The 17,865-nt window shown below is 41.5% G+C and overlaps 1 long non-coding RNA gene across 2 annotated transcripts in view; it reads left to right on the forward strand.

Moving 5' to 3' along the window:
• Positions 1-16,400: 16,400 nt before the first annotated feature.
• The window catches only part of LOC125465193 (uncharacterized), a 59,690-nt gene continuing 58,225 nt past the window's right edge, over positions 16,401-17,865 (forward strand). The window contains exon 1 of one of the 2 annotated variants that reach the window (XR_007250188.1): positions 16,401-16,515. This is a non-coding gene — a long non-coding RNA (uncharacterized LOC125465193). The remainder of the gene's footprint in view (positions 16,516-17,865) is intronic. The other variant, XR_009447182.1, reaches the window with a different exon arrangement.

The raw sequence follows: 17,865 nt of genomic DNA on the forward strand, positions 1-17,865 counted from the left end.
CTTTTGAATTGAATTATTAATACAGCAATGTTTGTCTGCTGAAGGAGTTAAGCTAACACAGAGAGACTGGAAATTTTCCAGAGCTACTGGCGAAAATCTGGGCTTTTTCTCTTGGGTGAAACATTGAGAGGTGATCTCTGACAATTCCCGAGATTATGACATGCTTCTGGAAAGAAAGAATTAATTGATGAGGTGTGGATTGGCTGACAACTGGCAAAGAAACTTGCCCGTTTGTTAAACAAAAAATAATGATTGATGAGGGAAAGGAGTGTGAGGATGATTCACTGTAATACCATGAATTAAGGTATCATACCATAAGCAATAAAGTGAGCCATTGTAAATCAGGAAACACCATGTAACCTCTAAAGTAGAGTGCTACCAATTATCCAGATAGTCGTGGAATATTAAAAATGTTAATAATTAGTCTGCTGGATGCTGCAACAAGCAAATACCAGGGAGAAATTGAGAAAATAAACCAGAAATCAAAGGATGTTGGTCTAACACTCAACAATCATTAATTTGGGTAACAGAAAGTGTCTGTTGCTCTTCCAATTGGTCATGGGAAGGGCTTTGAGTGAGGGAGAGGAGAGGGCCACAAAAACGGCCATGTCGTGTGGCCAGTCGTGAGAGGTGGCACTCGGACGAGGCAGGAAGTGGTCGTCGAAAGTCGGTAGCCATGTGCTGAATCATCCAGGAACCTATCGACAGCCATACCTAACATGAAGGAGAAATGGCTGTACATCAAAACTAATATAATGTTCAACTTTGAAAGTAAAATACAGTTTGGTTTCTTTCATTGATTTTATTTTTCTTTACAGGCTAGGATGTTGTCATCACTGAGGCACGGATAGTTTATTCTGGTAGAATGAATCCAGAGGTAAAGTATGTTGAACACTATATTAAGGAACAAAACCAGGAACTAGACCCTCACTAACCATTCCACTCACTTATCCTCATGCTCTGCCAGTAATTTAAGAAGCCACCAGTGAGGGCTCTTGTGGTGCAGTGGTAGTATCCAACCTCTAGGCCAGAAGGCCTGGGTTCAAGACTCCACCTGATTCAGATGTCTATCATAACACATCTGAGTGGGTTGATTTAAACAAAAAATCAACAAGCTACTATGTTCCACCCTTTTTCAGTTTTGAAAAACCAATGCTCAACAATCATCACTTTGGGTAACAAGAAGTGTCTGTTGTTTTTCCAAGTGGTCATGGGAAAATAACTTTTTCCCAGTGTTGAAATGTCTCATAGCAGAAGGTATGCATTTAAGTTAAGAGGGGTAAAGTTCAAAGAAGATTTAAGGAGCAAAGAATGCTAGGTGCCTGAAATGCTCCTCCAGGGATAGGCATGGAGGCAAGTATGATTGGGGCATTCAAGAGGCTTTTAGATAAGCACGTGAATATGCAAGGAATTGACCAAGGGCCAGCAGAAGGGATTAGTTTAACTTGACATCATGTTTGGCACAACATTGTGGATGGAAGGACCTGCTCCTGTGCTGTCCTGTTCTATGCTCTAAAAAGAATCATATTGCTGTCAAAGCCTAACACTTGTTTCTCTCTTCACAGATGCTGACAAACCTTGTGAGTTCCTCTAGCATTCCCTGTTTCTGTTTTATACTAGTACACTAGACTCTTGACTATGAATGTACTTTCAATCTATAGACAAGGAGAAGAGAAGGGAAACTAAGGAGAGATCCATGAAGGCTGAAGTTTGAATGCACGGTTAAATCTATGTTTTACTAGTTACTACTGCTGGCTTGGAGCCTTGTTGAATAGGACAGCCACATAAAGAACCAAATGAATAATGACAGACAGTTAAAGAGCCTCTGCTCCATCCAACCTTTTCCCAGACTTTTCATAATACCTTGTGTATCATAATATGGTGAAAGCCTGTTATATCATTGTTCAATATAACATGCGTGAAAAGTCTCAGTTATGAGGAGAGACTGGATAGGCTGAGTTTGCTTTTCTTGGAACAAAGGAGGCTGAGGAGTCACCTGATGTATAAAAACACCACGAATGGTATAGATGGTGTAGATTGTGAGAATCTATTCCCAAGGCAGCCACGTCCATGAGCTGAGAGCATACGTTTAAGCTGAGGCGTAATTGGTTTAGGGGAGATATGAGAAACAGCTTTTCTCCAAGAGGGTAGTAGAAATATAGAACATGTGCCTGAGTTGGTTGGGGAGGCAGATGCTCTCACAAAATTTAAGAAACCTCTGGATTAGTACTTAAAAGGCCAACTATGGACCACGCGCAGGTGGATGTAGTTTGATGTTTGTTGGTGGCATGGACATGGTGGGCTGAAGGACCTGTTTCTATGCATCTATGACTCTGTTCCCAGCATCAAGGTTGAGTGGGCCACATCATCTGCATGTGTGACACAAGAGTTTCAAAACAAGCCTCTACCCCAACTTTTGTCACATCAAACTGTTACCAGGGGGCCAGAGCAAATGCTTCAAGAACATCCTTAGAGTTACCCTGAAAAATTGCAACATTCTTGTGGAATTCTGAGAGTCTTTTGCCTAAAACAACCCAAACTAGCAAAGAAGCATCTCCAGAGATGCCACCATGTTGAGTATATCTGACAGATCCAATGGGAGGCCAAGCGCCAGCAGAGAATATAGAGTGTGGAAACCAGAGTGTCTTTCTTCAAATAAACTCAGCCCCTCCCTTTGGCAGGGCATGTTGATCTAGTATTGGACTGTTTTGATGACCCACCATAATGAAGTGGAAAAAAGTCATCCTCAGTTACAAGGCAATGCCTGAGAGAAAGAAGAAATTCACTTTTACAGGAGGGGTCTCATGGTCATGGCTCTAAAAAAAAGATAAATGTTTATTAAAGTTTTCATTTTGCTAGTGAACAATAGGGAAAACAGAAAGCTCTTATTAACACAGCTATAACGACTCAAATAGGGTTTCACTTTTCGATGTCTAACATTCACATTACAACAGACTACCATTGTGTATACACTCTCCATGCAACCCTGTGGTCTTCTGGAAGAAGTGAAAAACCAGATCAGAAAATCCAAATCCATTTCTATTCTGCCTGAACGAATCTTGAAAACCCTGCTACCTCAACATTTTTGATGAGATGCAGAGCTCCATGCTTCTAACTTGCCAACTAGAACTTAATCATCAAAAAAATTGGGAGGGGGGTGAGAAATGAATGAAGTTGACCCTGATAGTGATTGTTCTCCCATTGAGTGATACACTCCACAGACCTCCTAATCTGTAAAGATTGACTCCATGGTGTTTCCATTTGTCAGAAGACCAAAACTTGTGGTCCTAAAGGTAAAACAGTTGCCATTAAATCCAATTAGAAACAGGAAAAATGTCCTTGTTCAGGGTGTGGAGGGTGTGAAATGCATCACCACACACAGTGACTGAGGAGATTAGTATTGAAGATAATAAAATGTAAGGCTGGATGAACACAGCAGGCCAAGCAGCATCTCAGGAGCATAAAAGCTGACGTTTCGGGCCTGCACCCTTCATCAGAGAGGTTTCAAGGCCGAAGAGATTACAAGAGAGTTGCAATGGGACAGAAATATAGGCAAGCTAGATAAACACACGAAAGAGAAATTTCCAGGAGGATACAATGATGGGTTTAGATGAAGAGGGATAGGAAAAGGCTCATGCAGAGCATATGTAGCTGTACAGGACTGACTCTGTGCTGAAAATTCTATGTTATAAAAGAGCATCATGAGTAGGGGATACAAGAAAATTCATGCCTAACTGTAGTGTGGCCTGTCCTCTAATCACTTTCTATGAGCTCTCTAACCTCACTGCTGCTCCGCTTCTCTCTTGCCTCCTTTAGTGTGCTCCTTAGAACATAACTGTTCGATCAAACCAAAGGCAAAATACTGATTGTTACTCCCTTAGAGTGATTCACCCTGCAGATTTTCATGTACTGGAAACGTCAAATACAAACAGGAAATGCCTGAAATACTGAGGAGGCTGGGCAGTATCGGTGGAAACAGAAACAGAGTTAACATTCTAGCTTAATGACCTTTTGAAAGATCATCTGCTAGAATTAGTAACTTAAATCCTTAAAATAGACAGAATGTAAGGAATGTCACTATGGAGAAGAGATGAGGAGAAGTGATTGAGGGACCAAATTCCAGTGATTTTGATTTAAATGCCCGAATGCACGTCTTGGAACAATGGGAACAAATAAAGTCAAGGTTTTCACAAGAAGTCAAAACTGGGTGAACAAGTTTTTGTGCGGTTTTCTTACGAGAAGAATTAACAGAGATAGCAAGGAACACAGCCATACAGGGATTTAAACACTAGCTTGAGAATTTTGCATTTCTGGCATTTTTGGCCCAGGAGGCAATTTTGGTTGGTGCGCAAAGGGTGGTGATTAGATGGGATGGAAAGCAGAGCCTTGGTTGAGCTGAGGGCAATAGATGTTGAGAGTTCACTAGGACAGCATTGGAATAGTCGATATGAAGATAACAAGTGCATAGGTGGGGATGTTCAGCTGCATATGCGTTGAAGTAGAGTTGGAGACAGGAACCATTAGGAAATAGGTGATGGTAATAGAGAGGATTTGTGATCATAAGCTCATCTCAGTGTTACAGAATATTGAGGTTGTGAACATCGGTTCAATTTCAGACAAGTATCAGGGAGAAGGATAGAATTGTCAGCTAGGAAACAGAGTTTGTGGCAAAGACCAAAGATAATAGCTTCAGTCATAGAGTCAGGGAGACACACAGCATGGAAACAGTCTCTTCAATCCCATTCATCCATGCCGCCTAGATATCCTAAATTAATCTGCCATTTACCAGCATTTCCCCTATATCCTTCTAAACGCTTCCTATTCATATATCCATCCAGATGCCTTTAAAATGCTGTAAATGTACCAGCTTCCACCACCTCCTCTGGAGCTCATTCCATATACGCACCAATCTCTGTGTGAAAAAGTTGCCTCTTCTTAGGTCCCTTTTATATCTTTCCCCTCTCACCTTAAACCTGTGCCTGTAGGTTTGAACTGCCCTACCCTGGGGCGAAGAACTTGACGGTTCATCCTATCCATACCCTCATAAAGTTGTAGAGTTACAGTCATAGAGCACATAAACAGACCTTACGGATTAACCAGTCCATACCGATCATAATCCCAAACTAAACTAGTCCCACCTGCCTGCTCCTGGCCCATATCTATCCAAACCTTTCCTATCCATGTACTTATCCAAATGTCTTTTAAATGTTGTCATTGTACCCACATCCACCATTTCCTCTGGAAGTTCATTCCACACAAAAACCATTGTCTGCATAAAAAATTTGCCCCTCATGACTTTTTAAAATCTCTCTCTTCTCACCATGAAAATGTGCTCCCTAGTCTTGCAACCTCCTATTCTAAGGAAAAGACAACTACCATTAAACCTATCTATACCCCTCATTATTCTATAAAGTACACCTCGCAACCACCTACACGACAGTGAGAAAAGTTCCAGCCCATCCAGCCTTTCTTTATAACGCAAACCTTCCATGCCAAGCAACATCCTGGTAAATCTCTTCTGAACCTTCTCCAGCTTAATAGTGCTTTTTTTATAAGCCTCTATAAGATCACCCCTCAGCCTCTGGTGCTTCAGGAAAAATAGCCTCAGCCTATTCAGCCTCTCCCTAAAGCTCAAACACTTCAGTCCCAGCAACATTCTTGTAAATCTTTTCTGAACCCTCTTAAGTTTCATAACATCTTTCTTATAGCTGACGGACCAGTACTGACTTTCCAAATAATTAATTGGAATAAATTTATACTCATCCAATAATGGATATTGAACAAGTAGTGTGGCAATCAGGTCCACTTGAGAGGTGCAAACATGGTTGCAGTTTATGATCTCATCTGAATGACAGCATCTCCCACAGAGCAGCACACTTTCTCTGAGTGTCAGCCTGAATTGTGAGCTTAGGTATAATGGTAAAAGACCTATAATTGCCACAGGCAGAAATGCTATCATTGAGCCAGAGCTAACACAATGAGTGTTTGCTTCAACTCGACAGGATAAAGGTGACTGTATTTATGTGTTGTTTGCTTTTGATTCAGGGATTTCTGGTATTAGTATAATTTGGAATTTCCCGGAATCAGATACACACATGTGGACTGAAAATTCACGTCACTCTGTTTCAAACAACCTGCTAGGCTTCCAGTGCTCAGAACAATACTTCTGAGAATTATCTTACAATGAATCTAAATGCAAAATGCAGGTATGTTGCCTGCAATAATAGACATACATGTATATATGGGTAGATTTGATAGATCTATTCAAATGGTTTTGATATAGTTAATAAAGAGAAATGGTTTCTAGCGATAGAAAGGTGAGTAACCAGAGAATCCAAAGAGCCAAGGTGATGCAGAGAATATGATCCTAAATGATTAGCAAATGCAAATCCAATAGGCACTTTCAAGAAGGAACTAGTAAATACTCATCCTCCCTGCAATTGCAAAGATTAGGCAGAATTTTACCAACTGTGTCATAACTGTAATGTTTTAATTGGAAGCCTGTGAACAACCGTGTATCACAGGTGTTGAGAACTTTGCTTTTTGTTGTGTACATTAACACTTTTGATGTTAAGGTAAAAGTTGTAATTAGTATGTTTACAGATGACACAAAAATTTGTGCTGTTTTTGATAGTGAGGAGTATTGTCTCAGGCTACTGATATTGATTAACTGATAAACTGGGCTGAACAATGGCAGTTGGAATTTAACACCAATAAATAAAAGGTGATACATTTTGGGAGGTCTAATAAGAGAATGACATACACAATGAATGCTAGGGACCTAGAGAATATTGAGGAACAAAGGGATCTTGGCATACAAGTCCATAGATCTCTGAATGTATCAGTTCTGGTAGACAGCGGGGAGAAGAAGGTAAACAGGATGTTTGTTTGCATTAGCCAGAGTGTAGGATATGGGAGCAAGAAAGTCTTCTTACAACATTATAAAACATTGCTGAGGCCAAAGATGGAATACTGTGTCCAGTTCTGATTGCCACACTATTGCAAGGTTGTGATTGCACTGGAGAGAGTGCAGAGGAGATTCATCAGGATATTGTCTAGGATGAGATGTTTCTTCTTTGAGGACAGACTGAATAAACTGGGCTTGTTTTCATCGGAGCAGAGAATGCTGAGGGGGAATCTGATTAAGGAATACAAAATTATGAGAGCAATAGACACAATAGATCATGAGAATCTCTTCCCAATGGCAGTAATGCCTAAAACCAAAGGGTATAAGTTTAAGGTAAGGAGGATGTGGCTGAGAGGAGATTCAAGGGAAATTTCTTTCACCTAGCAAGTGGTAAATAAGGAATGTGCCGCCTGAGACAGTGGTGGAGGCAGATACTTTCACAACATTTAAGAAGCATCTTAATGAGTACTTGAACTGCCAGGGCATAGTAGGCTATGGACCAAGTGGACCAAGTGGAAGTAAATGAGATTCATGTAGTTTGCTATTTAGTGGTCAGCTTAGACACTATGGACCAAAGGGCCTATGACTCTGACCAACAGTTCCCAACTGCAGAACAGGATGTGGGTGTCATTTCTGCCCTCTTTTTCCTGGTTCTTTACTGATTCCCATGTAATTCTAATTGAAATTTAAAATGCTGGCACCGTGCATGTCTGAGTGAGATCAGCAAACATATGTGGGGAATGGACTCCAGTGCTGAAAACCACTGTCAGCTGACAAAGCATCAGGTACAGCAGGCTTATAAACAGGCTATTCGACTAACAGAGAGGTTTTTCATCATAGCCACAATATCTCTGCCCAACTCCATCTCTGTTAACATCAGACTTATTGACAGCACAACAGGGCACAGTGGTTTTGCATGATAAATCTCCCTTATAAACATTTCACATTTTATTGGTCTCATTTTACTCATGTGTACGTCATTGGTATTTGTTGAGACTAGCTTAGTCAGAGAGTTAAATACACTGGCACGCCTTATGATTGGCACACACTGCTTGTTATCAATGAGTTAGGAACATCTCTTTATTAAAACAATAGAGCACAGGAACAGGCCCTTCAGCCCACTATGTCTGTGTCAGCCATGATGCCATTCTAATGTAATCCCATCTGCCTACACATGGTCATTATCCCTCTATTGCATGCCTGTCACTGAGTCCATCTAAATGTCTCTGAAACATTGCGATCACATCTGCTTCTACCATCTCCCCTGGCAGCTCTCCAGGCACATATTACCTATCTCCTTTAAACTTTCTCCCTCTTACTTTGAACCTATGTCACTCTAATATTTGGCATTTCCAGTCCGGGAAACAGACTACAACCACTCATCCTATCCATGCTTCTCATAATTTTATACAGGATGATAGAGTCATAGGGCTCAGAACACAACAGACCCTTCAGTCCAACTCATTCACGCTGCCAGATATCTTAAACCAATCTAGTCTCATTTGCCAGAGTTTGGCCCATATCACTGTAAAACCATCCTACTCATGTACCCATCCAAATGCTTTTTAAGTGTTGTAACGTACCAGCCTCCATCACTTCATCTGGCAACTCATTCCATACACACACCATGCTCTGCATGAAAAAATGATGAATTGTAAAGGACATGGTATGAGATCACTCTTAATGGGGATAATTGCAATGTTGCAGTTGCACTCAAAGTTTTGTAAGGACACTGCCAGCCAACATCCTGAGATGGGCTCACTTGTGGGCAGTACTGATCCTACATTTGGTCTTTCATTTTCCAACCTTGACTGACGCTCTCCACAACTCGGCCATTCCTGTTTCCAGTCCTCTAGCAATCTGAGCTCCTCCACTTGTGGTCCTCCTCTACTGGTTCACCCTTGCCAGTCTCAAGCCTCCGGTCCACATTCTTTTGTTCCTTTGACCCACAGAATTTAGCAAAGAAAACCACTGACTTCAGACACAATGGCACAAAGCTGACAGGTGCATGCCACCTTTAAATGAACATGAACAATGCGCTGACTTTACCTCGAAGATAGAGTGTAATTTTTAAAACATTCGCACTCATGAATCTTTATGGCATGCGATATATTATAGGTGGGAAACTGCCACAGGATGCTGCGAGACGTAATACTCTACAGACCACTAGCTCCATCTTATCATTGCAAGCCAGTATTAGGCAAAAAAAAAATTCAGCTCCCATCTCATTCAATCATCCCAAAAGCCATATTTTTCATTGTTGCAGGCTTTATAAAATCTCTTCCATTTTCTTCACCTCTATCTACCCAACAGCTGCTGGATCACATATAGCGTTCAGGACACAATTTAGAATGAAAGCCCCAGTTCTGAAAGAGTGCTTCTCTTACAAGCCTGTTCTCTTATTGGGAAATGAACTGCACCATCTTTTCATTTTAAGACTAAGATTCCATTCTAAGGTTTGAGAGAATGTAAATGATCCATAAGTGCTTTTTCCTTCGTGTGCTATCCAATACTTATCTCAATATTGTCAACACAGATTATCAGGCTATTTCACTATTACTAGTTGTGGGAGCTTGCTTTAGATAAATTGGCTGCCAAGGTTTTTTATATTTAACGGTAACTATCTCAAAACCGCTTTATTGATTGTGGAAGGTCCCAAGGTTACATAAGGAACTATATAAATGTAATTTCTTTATTCTCTTAAAATTACTTTTGCAAACAATAATAATTAACAGATGAACCTGCTAAAAGAATTGTCACTGATACCTTTCATCCTCTATAACTTGTGATAAGGAAAGGTCTGACATAAAACACAACAGCAACATCATCAGTTTTCAAGTGTTAACCCTGTGATATTGAAGTTATTGACTCAGGATAGATGAGGGTTCGTATGCAGAAACTGAAACTATGTTAAAGCAGAATAAAGATAATTGGGGCAGTCATAACAGTATCAGTGTGAGTACATACAATGTTGCTGCAAGAATTGTCAGTGTTCAACCATAGCCTGACAGTCATTGAGAATGTTTTTGAAAACAGCAACGATAATCCAATAACTTTTTCAGTATCTTGGCTAAGGGAATTACTTTGCAAAAACAGGAAAAAGAGGAGGAGGTATGGGCTGGGCTAGGACACTGAAACACTTTGTGAATGCTTGCTCTCACAACTAATGTTTACTGCAGTAGGTGAAAGAGGGTGGAGCCCTGTAAGGGTTGGTCAAGCAATATCTCACGGGAATGGATGATTTTCACATAGGTTGCAAGGATGTTAATTCAGATTACACATTGGTTGTTTCCACTCTGCTTAAAGGAGAAATACATGACGACACACTTTTAACAAGGAGACCAATACTTTGCAGAAAATTCCCTTGCAATCAGCGTTCAGTATCGGTTACTTCAAAACTTAACCCTAGTATGTCGCTTGCTCTCCCTTTCACACTCACTCTCATTTTGCTCTGTGTCTTGCTTTCTCTGGTTATCCTGTTATGTCCCTCTATCTGTTCTTCTCTCTACATCTTTGTGTTACTGGCCATCTCTCCATCTCCTTCTCTTTGGGGATATTTTATGAACATGAGAACAGAGGACTTAGGAAGATGAAATGGCTATTTTGTACTTTTGAGCCGACTCCCCAAAAGCTTTGACTGCCCTGTCTATCAAATAATCTATTTAACTCAGTCTTGATTCAATTTAGAGACCCAGCCTCCACCAACATTGTGAGAAGAGAATTCTACACTCTAACGATCTTCTAAAAGAGAAAAATTCTTCCCTTACTGTCTCTCGTTCTTAAACAATGTCACCCACAAAAGTAAATGCCCTCCTTGTATATCACCATCCAGTCCTCTCAAAATATTGTGATAAGTTTATCTCTCATTCTTCTAAACTCCCCTGGACATCGGTTCTACTTTTCCTTTCACCCCAGAAATTAATTGAATGAGCCTCCTCTGAACTGCTTCGAAAGCAATTATATCTTTTCTTCAAATAAGGGTGCCAAATTGTATAGAACACTCCAGGTGTGATTTCATGAACACACTGTACAAATGCTGTAAAATTCCCTTGTTTTATATTCCATTTCCTTTGCAATAAACAGCAATGTTAGATTTGCCTACATGATCAGTCATGGTACCTGTATCATAATTTTATGTGATTCATATACCAATGACACCCAGATCCACTGTATGACTGAGTTCTGTAATTTCTCTCCATTTAAATGACATACTGCTTTTCAATTCTTCCTGCCAAAGTGGACAAGATTATTTACACATGTTATATGCTATCTGCCAATGTTTTTACCCACTCTCTTAACCTTCTATATTACTTTGCAGACACTCCACCTCCTCTTGACAACTTATTTTCCTACCTATCTTTGGTATTTGACAAATTTAGCCCTACCTAAGATTCAAGTCCTATTTCCACACTTATCTTTACCATCTCTCTGCTACCTCACTCCCTTAACTTCCTCTACTATACACATGGTGCTCATGGTCTACCACACTCATGATAGCAAAATCTTCCCTCACTCATTCTTACCCATCCGATCATCCTACACCACAAGCCCTGCATGCCATCTGCATTGCCTATTCATCCCTCAGGACATCTCACCATCTTCATCTTCAGAACCAGCACTAACAGCCATGTCACATAATTTCACCTCAGTCAATCTCACCCTTTCTCATTCCAGGAGAATTAATTATTGCCAGACTGTTTATTCACTCCCACCACCCACTTTTGGAAGCTACCTCTCCAACAAGATATTTTCCTGATTTCTTAACTCCTCCATCTGGAATATTCATTCCTCCTGCTGATCTCTCCTGCCCTCCTGACCACTTTGTCCTGCTCCTCCACTCACCAACTACTCACTTCTTTTCAGATCTAAATAAGACAAGTGCTGGCAAAGCAATGAGCAAACATTAAGTCATAGAGTCATAGAAGTCTACAGCACAGAAAAAAAAGGCCATTGAATCTGTCCTGCTCAAAAACCTAAAATAATCTTCTTCTGTGAACAGCCTAAGAAGGCAGAGCAACTCTGAACAACTAGCTGGCCTGGTAAGTGAGAGCTGAGATTCAACATTGGGCATGTCTCAGGCCAGGCACAAATCCATTTCTAGGTCAAGTACATCTTGTGGGTGCGTTTCCATTCACTAACAACATACTGTCAAGGTCATAGAAGGAGAACGTTCCAGGGTGTTTTCCAGCTTAAGGGCAATATGGGCTGAACAAATAGACTTGGAAAGTGTCCAAAGTGATCAGTCATGTTTTAGTTGATGATACATCATGGTTAATGCTAAAGTGTATAATTACAAAACTTTCCCAGGGAGAATGCCCTTGACACCTCTCTCCTTTCAGCCCACACATGCTTACATCTCCCCACACTATGAGTTTCTTCATTTATACTCACTTTCATTATTTCTAATAAAAGAACTACACCTCTCATATTGCTGCATAGAATACATTTATATATGTGAATACGTCATCCATGGATTTCCTTTCTGTATACCCCACTGGTAGCTATTTTGTACTAATTGCGGATATACCTCCTACATCGATCACTGATAAAAATCTTTTCAAAGTCCTTTATTTCCCAACAGACCTTTCTCTTAGTAATGAATGATAATTCTCAAGTCCATCCAAAATTTGATACTGCCCTGCACCTGGGAGGATTACCAAGAACCTCACCTATAAACCATAATATGAGAAAAATTTGTTCTCCAAACTTGTTTGATTCTTGTTCTATATCAATCTTATCAATAATCAGCCTAATCTATTCATCCCTTTCTGGATCTTTCAAAACTTTTAATCAGCCACCCACTTATGCTTCAATCCACACTCTCAGGCCAGGTCCAATGTGGTAAAGCTATCTCTGTGCTGTCCCAACAAACACTCACGGAGCAAATATACACAGGCAAGATACAGAGTAAAGTTCCTTTGACATTGTCCTATCAAGCACTCCTGTAATAGGTACATGGGTTCAATACAGAATGAGATCTTTACACTGTCTCATCAAATAGTCCCAGGGTAAGCATAGCATGGATGAGATGAGAATAAAGCTCCTTCTACATTGCCCCATTAAACTGTCACAGCCCAGTTACTATATGGATTTGACATGGGTAAATCTCCCTCTATACTATCTCATCAAAAACCTCCAGGTCTGGTACAGTTAGAGTAAAGTTCCCTCTGCATTGTCACATTAGGCGTTCCTGATTTAGGTTCGTGGGTTAGATACTGAATTAAGCTTTTCACACTACTTCATTAAATACTCCCAAGGCAGTATAGAGAGCCATGTGGTCACTATATAGAACATAGAACATTACAGCACAGTACAGGCCCTTTGGCCCTCGATGTTGTGCCGACCTGTCATACCGATCTCAAGCCCATCTAACCTACACTATTCCATGCACGTCCATATGCTTATCCAATGACGACTTAAATGTACCTAAAGTTGGCGAATCTACTACCGTTGCAGGCAAAGCGTTCCATTCCCTTACTACTCTCTGAGTAAAGAAACCACCTCTGACATCTGTCCTATATCTTTCACCACTCAATTTAAAGCTATGCCCCCTCATGCTCGCTGTCACCATCCTAGGAAAAAGGCTCTCCCGATCCACCCTATCTAACCCTCTGATTATTTTATATGTTTCAATTAAGTCACCTCTCAACCTTCTTCTCTCTAATGAAAACAGCCTCAAGTCCCTCAGCCTTTCCTCGTAAGACCTTCCCTCCATACCAGGCAACATCCTAGTAAATCTCCTCTGCACCCTTTCCAAAGCTTCCACATCCTTCTTATAATGTGGTGACCAGGACTGTACACAATACTCCAAGTGCGGCCGCACCAGAGTTTTGTACAGCTTCACCATAACCTCTTGGTTCCGGAACTCAATCCCTCTATTAATAAAAGCTAAAACACTGTATGCCTTCTTAACAGCCCTGTCAACCTGGGTGGCAACTTTCAAGGATCTGTGTACATGGACACCGAGATCTCTCTGCTCATCTACACTACTAAGAATCTTACCATTAGCCCTGTACTTTGCCTTCCGGTTACTTCTACCAAAGTGCATCACCTCACACTCGTCTGCATTAAACTCCATTTGTGACCTCTCAGCCCAGCTCTGCAGCTTATCTATGCCTCTCTGCAACCTACAGCATCCTTCGTCACTATCCACAACTCCACTGACCTTAGTGTCGTCTGCAAATTTACTAACCCATCCTTCTACGCCCTCATCCAGGTCATTTATAAAAATGACAAACAGCAGTGGACCCAACACCAACCCTTGTGGTACACCACTAGTAACTGGTCTCCAGGATGAACATTTCCCATCAACTATCACCCTCTGTCTTCTTTCAGCAAGCTAATTTCCGATCCAATCTTCAAACCTTTTCACAAATCTTCAAATATTCTCAACCTATGTAGTCCTTTTCTAACTTTGTAAAGTGGCCTTGGTTTAGAGTGACCAATATTTAACAGAAAATCAGTCTCTCCCTGTCCACTGATGTTCAGAACAATACGTTCATTAGCATCTAAGGCTTCTGAGCCTTGATTACACCCAATTCCATTGTAGCAGAAGTAAAATACTGCGGGTGCTGGAAATCAGAAATAAGAACCAGAAAAGGTGGAAAACTCAGTGTGTGTGGCAACATCTGCAGGGGAGGAACAGAATTGGATCTTTACTCATGTGATCTGGAAGGTGAGATAGGTCAGGAGTATATGGGGAATCCAAAAGTTGGGATTCCAATGCACCATGTGGTGTTAACTCATTGACAAATGGCTTCCAGTCTGGTGGGGAGTCAACTAGATTAGATTCCCCACAGTGTGGAAACAGGCCTTTCAGCCCACACCGTGCCATGGAACATTCCACCCAGATCCATCCCCCTATAACCCACACACCCCTGAACACTGGGCAATTTAGCATGGCCAATCCATCCAGCTGGCACATCTTTGGACTGTGGGAGGAAACCAGAGCACCGGGAGGAAACCCCGCGCAGACACAGGGAAAAGGTGCAAAATCCGCACAGACAGTCACCCAAGACTGGAATCGGACCCGGGTCCCTGGTGCTGTGAGGCTGCAGTGCTAACCACTGAGCCACTGTGCCATTTTGGTGAATGTCACCAGGTAAATGAGCACTTCCAGTTGGTGAGGTTAGGGAGAAGCCATGCTCAGAGGATGGGGACAATTCCAGGTTTCAGATAGGAGAGAAAATTGTCAGCCTTGGTGGCAGCATGTTGTGCAGTTATGTTGGAGGCCGAAGCTAAAGGCAAGTGGGGTGGGGGTCGGAGGGGGCTGATGGAGACTGTCGGGGGAGGGTCACATGCCTAAGAATGGGATAGGAAGCACCTCAGCGGCAATGCGGACACCTCAGATCCAAGGAAAGGTAGAGGCCTCAATGGGTTGGGGGATTAGGCTGGCATTATCAGAGACTTCTACGTGAGTGTTGGAGGCCTGGGACTGGGTGTTGGAATCCTAGAAGGAGGGCTTTCTAGTGAAGAATATGAATCTTGGATTGATCAGTGGCCTGAATGGGAGGATTTGAGCCCTGGGGCAGATGCCCGATCAGGGGTCATTTCGGAAAACCAGTCTGCCTCCAGGAACATTGGAGTGAAGGCACTTTACTTCCTGAACCGCATCCTCCAAGCGCTCTTCTGCATGTACTCAGGAAACTCTGTCAGCTACAACTAAAGTTGAACAGTAGAATAACAACAGAATTTATAAAAACCAAAAGAACTGTGGATGCTGTAAATCAGGAACATAAACAAAGTTGCTGGAAAAGCTCAATAGGTCTGGCAGCAACTGTGAAGGAGAACACAGTGTTAATGTTTCGGGTCCGGTGACCTTTCCTCAGAACATTTTCAGACCCTTCATAATTTCATTATCATAATTAACTCATGCATTTGGTCACGTGCATGCATTCCCCTCTCAGTTGGAGCAGGTTCAGATCCTGAACTTTAAGATTTTAGGTTCCCTTCTCCCAAATTCCCCCACCAGAATCTGGCTCTAAGTCTTTCTTAGCCTTTCCAGTTGAAGTCCCTTCCCAGTTTCAGGTTGATAATGTTTTATCAGAACGGCAAGCAGCTATAAATGTTACAGTAACTGCTGATATTCACCCCACTGTGCTACTTACACTTCCTTCAGATCCATCTTTTGGGTTTCACTTTGCTCACTTGTGCCCCACCATCCAGTTTGTGCTTTATCTCACCTACCCTCTATTCTGCCACGGACTTCGTTTTTCTTTTCCACTTGTCCTGGCTAATCATATTTCATCATTGCTTTTACTTGGCTCGATATTTGCTTCAAAGCTGTTAAATCTCAATATCCTGCTAGCTAACTTTGATGAGAGCTCTTTGAGATGAAGAGTTAATGCATCCACAGATGCTGTCTGACCAGCTGAGGGTCCTCCTGCATTTTCTGACTGCTCCCATTGCACTATATTCATGCAGAAGGAATTGGGTGCAAAAAGAAAACGAATCAGCAGATGTCACATCTTCCGGACTGGCCCCGTGAGTTCGCACTCTCGATCAATGACGTGCCCAAGTTTAGATCTCTCGGTAAATGATTGCCGTTTAAAACACTTTTCCTTGCCCTTTCCTACCATCGACTCTGACAGCAGCAGAATTACAGTAAGGTGACTTTGCGTAGTTTTGCTTTCTCTACTATATAATGCACTAATATTTTCCATTTTATTGAGTTTTATTTCTCTTGTGGCCCTGAGAGCAGGAAAGCCCCCGATAGCTTGTCTTCGCGAGAAGTTAACCGAGACGCCGCAGAATGTTTCCAGGTGTCCTGGCCTGAGAAATGCGCTCTGTGCTGTTGACAAGAAAGTAACAGTGGTCTTGTGCAAGGATTGAACAGTAAATGACGGAGATTGACGTCAGCTGAGAGAGCACCAAGTTATAGATAAGGGTCATCCGGTGCTAGCCCTACTTCCCCTTTCTTCTGTGTTGTGAGGTTTTTAAAGTCTTACTGTGGTAAACCTGCCATGTGTATGTGTGTGTGTCTGGAGGAAATTGCCAGTTCCTGTTCAATATATAACTTTGTTCCATGAAATTTGATGAGCTTATTAGGAACTGACATTTCTTTGTTCAGCAATGGAACGATAGGGTAATTCTATATGACCCTTTCGAGAAATGCAAAAGGTTCTTTTTTTCTCTCCCTCTCTCTCATTCAGTAGAAATTACAATGATCAGAACTGCATTCTGTGTCAACAGCTCGAGAAGATATAATACTTCCTTTGCAGAGTCAGGTCCCCTTCCTGCACTTCTCAAGTTTATTTTAGTGCCAATTTGGACTGCAAGCACACCCTGCATTTTCTCAAGATCGTCTTTCTGATTCCCCTGAACTAATTTCACTCAGTGAATTAAAATAGGGTCATTTGGGTAAAATATAGTGTGCAGTTACAGTGTAGAAGGAGACGATTAAACCCATTTTATTTGTAAAATAACGATCAAGTCAGTTCCACCCCGACTACTTTTGCTCTAGAAAACTTCTTTTCAAGTGTTCATCATTTTCAAAGTTACTAATTCATCTGCTTCCACCACAGGTCAGGCAGCTCATTTCCAGATCATCATAGCTCTCTGCAAAAAAGTAAAGTGTCACATCTCCCATCTGGCTCTCCATTGAAACATTTTCTCCCTATGGTCTCTATTCAAAACCGTCATAATTTTGCACATCTACTAAATTTCCCTCACAGCCATCCTAAATAGTGCCACCCAGAATCAAGACTCATTACTCCAGCTGAAGCCTAGTCTGTATTTGATAAAGGTTCATTCCAGTTTGGTTGATGCCTACATCAAAACTTTTTCTGACAGCGTTTAAACACCTTTGGTGCACGTTGAAAATCTCATTGAAAACCTGAATTGCCAAGTTCTTGTATCTTTTCTTTAGGCATATTGACTCAGCCTGCTGAGGTCCAACTCCAGGCCAGTGGTATCGTGACGAAACAAGGTTAATGGCAGCAAATGTTGCAGATATGAGT

This window comes from Stegostoma tigrinum, chromosome 24 (assembly GCF_030684315.1).
Source record: "Stegostoma tigrinum isolate sSteTig4 chromosome 24, sSteTig4.hap1, whole genome shotgun sequence".
Classification (NCBI taxonomy): Eukaryota; Metazoa; Chordata; class Chondrichthyes; order Orectolobiformes; family Stegostomatidae; genus Stegostoma; species Stegostoma tigrinum.